Below are 7282 nucleotides of genomic sequence, written 5' to 3'. Positions count from 1 at the left end.
TTTTCGGGGATAAACCATGGGAGCAGGGAGTGAAAACACCGGTAAAATATGGACCAATAAAAAATAAAACAGAATGTTGTTAGGCAGCGCACAGTGGCTCATTAGCCTTTTGGAAGATGTCTAATTGGGTGCCCCTCGTTAGGCTGATTTTTATTTGTTTTCGCGATGTTGCGTCGGATTTGCTTGTTAGTTTTTGGTGGTGACAAATTTTCGCATTATGGTCTGGCAGATTTTTTTATGCGGTTGAATTCGGTTTGCATACGATTCTGGAAGCTTCTGTACGATAAATGGCATATCGGTGGCAAGGCGGTGGCGCTTTACATTTGAAAGAAAGCACTGCCGAAATTAGTATCCTTCTGTTTTAATTCATTAGATGGGATTAACCCGTAGACCCCTGAGAAACTCACAAGGCAACTCCCACTATGAAAGCTAATGATGAACAACCACAACATACATATCCTTACGGGTTTATTCAACATTTGCTCGCATATCCGTCAATAAGTCCTAAAAGTAGCGCATTTTTCAGAGCGTATTGTTTTCGTTAAAATCCCAGGGTTTGAATTCTTCTACTGTTTCTCTAAAGGTCTCAACGCTGAAAAGAATCCGGCAATTCGTCCCGCGTACGTACTCATGTACGGCATAATAGGTGGCAGCCATTACTTCAACATTCAATTAACTTTTCATCAACGCTCGACGAGTAGTTTGTTACGCCAACACTTGAAATCTAATTTTTCTTCGCAATTATTTTCCAGGTACTGCCATAAAAGTGGCTGCTTTATTTTCTCTCATTCTCCCCGGTTAGCATTTATTTACTTCAATTAACGACTCTATGTGACGGAATGTAACCGTGGCCTAGTATGGCCCTCTGAGTAGTAAACGGCCGCGCCGCAGAGCTATCGATTGATCGTTATTCGATTGCCGCCGCCGTCAATATCTGTATGTAGGTACGAATGCTTTGCTAAGCTGGGTTGAGCTGAGGTACGACCCGCTCCAGCCCACGGGAGGAGAAATTATTATTGCAGAAATTAATGCACTTGTGCGAGTGTGTGAGAGTTGGTAATCGATAGCTTTTTTAACATTAGTAACGAGAGGGACCGTCAATCGACGTGAAGTTGAATTCGTCTTAACAAATTTGCTAGATGAAATCCTATAAAACACATTATTTAAAACACACCAACCAACCATTATTTAAAACACACTAAACACCACACGATCTAAAAATTCATTACAATAAGGCATTGTGAACCTCAGAGCTGCAAAACGGTCCAGAAGGAGAGCGTTCAACATAGCTCTGGTCCTCCCAAGTTCCTACTACCTCATGCTTCCACTGGTCAAGCGATGTTGGGTGCTTAGTTGGTAGTGCAGCCTGGGCACTGTTGTCTTTCTGACTTCAACTAAAGTGAAGAGGTACGTCTTGAGCGTCTGTTCACCAAGGAGATGCGGCTCAAACAGCGTCTGTTGTGGCATCCAACGGCTGAGTATGAAATGCTCCTCCACCGGAAGCTATGCCTAAGGTGGCAGCCCCACCACGGTGGATAGGGGACTTTAGGCCAACAACATACTGTCTCCAAAACCCAAAAAAAACGTAACTGAAACCGAACATGAAAGATTACGAACTGATTTAACGGCAACGACTTTTAGCGCGAAACAACGGACAAAAATTGGAACTTGGAATGTATTAACCCTAGCTCAGCAGGGTAAACTGGCACAACTAGCCAATGAGGTATGCCGTATAAAGCTTGAGATCCTAGGACTGAGCGAAGTCTGTTGGCCGAACTTTGGAAAACATAGATTGGTGTCGGGTCAAATTCTGCTATTCTTTGGCCTACAAGGTGGACACGCTCCTCGCCGTGGAGTTGGATTCCTGCTCAGCGCTAACACATACGCTGCACTCATGAAGTGGGAACCTATTAATGAGAGGATAATTATTACGCGCCAACCGATGCTGTCGAAATGCAAGACAAAGAGACCTTTAATATATAACTGAATACTGTCATAGACAAGATTCCGAAAGGTGATATGAAGATCCTCATGGACTTCAACGCGAAGCTTGATTCCGAAAACTCGAACTATGAGCACGTCATGGAACGCCATGGTCTCGGATAGCTGTTTGCAGAGTTTTGTGTCAATATGATGATTGGGGGATAGCTCTTTCGCCATCTACCAGTTCACAAATTGACATGGGTTTCCCCACGAAAAATCAAATCGATCACATCTGCATCAGCCGAAAATGGAGACGGAACCTTCTTGATGTGCGGCACAAACGTAGCATCGACATTGCGTCCTTCCATCATTTCCTAATCGGCGAGATCTGGCTTTGCCTTTCCATGAATTTTCGACAGGAGGAGCTTGTGGAAAAATCTTCTCTAGACTTAAAAATACGCTCAACAGCGCTAGCTGTGAGGCAATAGCTGAATCTCTTCACATAATGAAAGTTCCCGAGTTCCTTTGCAGAATCCCTATGAGCTATTTTCAGAACCGCTGGTCTACGAAACTCACAGAGCTCACAACCGATTCGAGACGAGGAATGAAGTAGCTTGGGGTATTAAACGACGATCGGCTAAACTTCAACAGCAATGTTGACTACACCTGCGAGAAGGCAGCTAAAGTTTTTTTTTCTAATAGATTTATTTGGATGGCTCAAATGTTTAATAAAAAACTCTACAACTCTTGACGAACAATTTTAAAATTATTCTAAGTATAACTAAAAGATCAATAATTTGTCCTCCGGACGCACGACCTCTACGGACGGGAATGCTCCTTGGATCCTGATCCTTGTCCTGATCCTGTAGATGCGAACTGGGCTCGCCGCTGACTTGCATTGTGTTTGTTCAATGCTTCCTCAAACGCCTTCGCTACTTCGGTCAGTTTTTCCATTGTTTCTTTCCGTCGTATTTCCTTTTCCGTTTCCGTATTGGCCTCGCGCGCGGCGAGCTGCAATACTTCTCCTTCACTTACTATTTGCGTTGATGTTTCCAGCATGTCGTCTCCCAGGACCTCGATTACTTCTTCCGCCACTTCCGCCGATTCCTGGGCCACCGAAACGGCTTCCTGTCCGGAAACGACCGTCGCATATGTTGACTGTTTACCTTCCTTGTTTCCTCCAGTTTTGCTCCGGTTCGTACGCTGAGGACAGGAGCTCTTGCGATGTCCCACACCGTGGCACAAAAAGCACACATCTCTCAACCCATCGTAGAACACTCTGCCCTTCTGATTGCCGACATTGATTATCGGGGGGATTTCTTTGTCGATATCCACATACACACCTCTCACTCCTGTGTACACATGATCTAGTCCAAGATTTGCAGGAAATTTTTCTCTGATCATCCATTCCACGGTGCCGTAATCTTTGAGAGCCAAGGACAGGCATTCATCTCTCGATTCCGGCGGCAGATCGAAGATGCGAACGTAGTGAACATTTCTGCCTGCCATTGTCATTCGCACTTCTACTGACGCTCCAGAGATATACTCGAACATTTTTGGTTCCACATTTTTCTGTAGTGCCGCTATCATCGCATCCCGAGAAGTAAACTTCACGAACAGCGAACGATCGTTGGATGTTTTGTATGCTGTTTCCATTGTTCGCAAATCCACGTCCAGCCGCTTTAGAAACGTAGCGATTTAAGTCCACGAGGGCCGTGGGCTAGACGCCGCGAATCGGAATTGAACGGTGTTGACTACCATATCGTCCATACCGACAATTGAATAAGTTCCAATTATAAACTCCAATATGCCACCGGCAACGGCGCGGTGTCGTCGATCAGGCAAACAAAGCACACTTTGGCTACCTTCCACCTAGTCCGCCCTCACCTTCTTGTACCAACCGGATAGTTAGTAAACACCAATTTTGCAGGAATGTTTTCTTAGTCACTTTTAGGATGTTGGGTTCAACGTAGAGTGCAGCGAACTAGTGGTTCATCGTTCGCCGCTAGACACCGTTCTTCTGCCCGCCGCTGAAGATCGTCCTTACCATGAGTTGCTCGAAAACTCCGAGTGCTTGCAGGTCCTCCTCAAGCAAGGTCCATGTCTCATGCCCGTAGATGACCGGTCTTATTACCGTCTTGTACGTGTCGATAGATTCCCTATTACCATCAAACCAAAAAAAAACTCGCGATGTAGATTACTCGCTCTATTCATCCCTAAAGTTTACATTCCGGTCCAATATTTCTCTACAAAATTGTGCAGAGGGAAGGGGGTGTTAAAAATGTCGTTTTTAGTAAGGGTATGCGGTATACCGAAAGATTTCGCCAAATACACCTCGAAACGAAATTCCGCGGAATTCCACGGAATTCACCCAGGCGAAATTTAGGATTTTGAATTTCGTTTCGTGTGTGTGTGTGTGTGTGTGTGTGTGTGTGTGTGTGTATTCCTTCTAACCCCCACTGTCCGGCAGTGGTATTATGGAAGTAAGTTGTCTGCAATGCCGATTTGTTGCTATTTGCAAGCAGCTTAAGTCCGGGAGTTAGAGGATGATAGCTCTATTGCAGTTCCAGTGACCCATTTCAGAATGGCTGGAGAGACACGTCCATTCAGAAGCCACTTTCACTTACAATAAGCCCCGCATGTCTGTATTACTGTTATCAGTTGGATAATCGTAATACACACAAACTTCCTGGTTTAAAGCCATATCCTTTAAACCTGGCGCGTATTTAGTTCATTGCGTTTATTTATTTGTTTGTAGTAGTAATTGCTTCGATCTCACCATTTTTCCGCGTAATCCATAGCCGGTATTCTGTCATCCTTCCGTTTGTCCATTTTTCCTATCCTTTCGTTTGTTTCTGCTATGTTCTTTTCATTTTCTGTCTCCATTGTTTCGTAATTTCCTATAAGTTTAGAGTAGAGAGAAATAGGGAGAGAGACATCCTGTGAGTAGATATACTGTTGATTTCTAGTTATTATAATAACAGGACAGAACACTTAATGTATGTAAAATAAAATGCACTTTTTTTTTTAGTTTTTTATTTAATTATGGTTAATATGTGTATAAGGATATGTTTAGTTCTTTTGGTTATATTATATTTATTTTTCTAGAATATAATACACATTTTTATTTTGTTTTCGGCGTATACACCTATCCTGCATTGTGTATGTCGTGAATCACTAATTCCTGGTGGGTTTACTTGGGGCCTTAATATGATTGTCAGATCGGGTTCAAACGTATCCTGTCTTCTGTCCATTAATGCTTTTGGAGTAGTCGTGCCGTATCAGACGGTGTTGCACATATTGAGCGTTGTGTTTGTTGGGCAATTACTGCACGACGTTGCCAATGGATAGGAACCTGAGATTAACATGAAAAGGAAAATTTGATATTTGATGTGGATTTGTCATTGTGTATGTGAGTCATTCTATTGTTGTTGTTTTTTTTCGATTTTGGTTTATACACTATAATATAATAATACCTTACCTCATCTTCTTCCACGTTTCCAGTTCATGGTAATATGATCCCCTTCCTAATCCGACGCTGCCCGAGCAATTCCCTTGAACACCATGCTGTTACATTATCCATTTCTTGCCTCGTCTACAACACCTTGGTCCAAGGTTCCGCTCAAACAGTCCCAACCCACACCACAATTAACAACACCCTCGTCACCCGCACCTCAGCCACCCTCCAAACCCCCCACACCCCAACCATCAACCCCCCTCCCTCCCTCATACCTCTACCCCCTTCCCTCCTGCACCTCAAAACCCTCCCCCCTACACCCCAACAGCCCCCCCCCCGTATCAACAGAGGAACCCTATCCCACCATACAAAAACCCAACCCACCATCCCAATCCCGTACTCCTTCGACATTTCCGCATTTCGCCAAATTTTCCCAAATCTTATTAATCTTCTACGCCTGATTCTGATTCTTCCTCGCTTCCTGGTGTTCTATATATCTCCTCCGCTTGTTTTTTTAGCTTCAGTTTATCTTTCACAATTTTATTCCAATCTTCTTCTGTAACATTTGGTAGTCTATCTTTGTCTTCCCTAACTGCATTCTTCCATGTTTTAGCTGGTCTTCCTATTTTTTTCTTTTTGCAATTCATTTTTTCTGCTATTTTTAATGGGTGCCCATCTGGCCTTCTCTGTATGTGACCCCAATAACTTATCCTCATTACACTTATCTTTTTAACTGCTGTTTTTCCATTTAATAGTTTTGATACCGTTAATCTTCCTTTTGGTTTTTCCCTGCAATACTTGACCATTTCCTTCAATATTTGCATTTCGTGCCTGGTTACTGATTTCCTATTTCGTTTTACTAATGTAGCTGTTTTCATACCGTAAGTGATTGCTGGAGAGATAACTGTCTTATACATTAATTTTGCTAGGCTCCATGTCGGCTTGTATCTTCTTAAAAATTCAATCATTGTTTTGCTACTCCCTATTGCTAATTTACACCTATTTCTTGTTGTCTGTGGTCTATTCAACGTATCAGATAAATATGCACCCAAGTATTTCATATGATCTACGACGTCATATTCTTCTCCGTTTAATTTAACTACTTTTGGGATATTCCTATCTGACATTGGTTCTCTGATCATGATTTGGCTTTTATTATTATTTATTTCCAATCCTATTCTATCCAATTCTATTTTCAGTATTCTTACAATATCTTCTATCTCTGCTAACGTTTCTGCTATTATTAGAATGTCATCTGCAAATACTAAGATTACTGGTAATTTATTATTATTCGGCTCTAATAGATTTACTCTTGGATACTTTCGCTTTACTTCCCTCAATACATCTTGCATGACTAATGTGAATATATATGGTGACAATGGACATCCTTGTTTAATCCCCTTTGTTTTTATCTTTTCCTCTGTACGAATTCCTTCCCATAATATACACGTTTTTTCTGCATTAAGTGCTTGCATTATTCTATTTATAACATGACTTGGAACTGAAAATTTTTTAAGAACTTTAGGAACTGATGTTAAATTTACATTGTCGAATGCTTTTCTTAAGTCTATTGATGCTACTATTGACGTTTTGCCACCGTTCCACCTCTCCTCTAGACATCTCCTAGCGTAAAATATTTGGTCGTCTGTTGATCTATCTTTAGTGAATGCTGCTTGGTGATAGCCTGGATCTCCCGCATATTCCCTAAGTCTCTGTAAAAGCCATTTAGCGTATACTTTATATCCTAAGTTACATAAACTTATTCTCCTATAATCATTTGTCTCTTTTGGGTTTCTACACTTTGGTATTGGTATTTGGATCGATTGCTTCCATTGTTCAGGAATATTATTGGTTTCCCATACCTTCCGGATTATTCTATACAATTCCTCTAATGTTTCTTCA

The sequence above is a fragment of the Aedes albopictus genome, chromosome 1, assembly GCF_035046485.1.
Source record: "Aedes albopictus strain Foshan chromosome 1, AalbF5, whole genome shotgun sequence".
NCBI lineage: Eukaryota > Metazoa > Arthropoda > Insecta > Diptera > Culicidae > Aedes > Aedes albopictus.
This window is presented reverse-complemented; position numbering follows the sequence as displayed.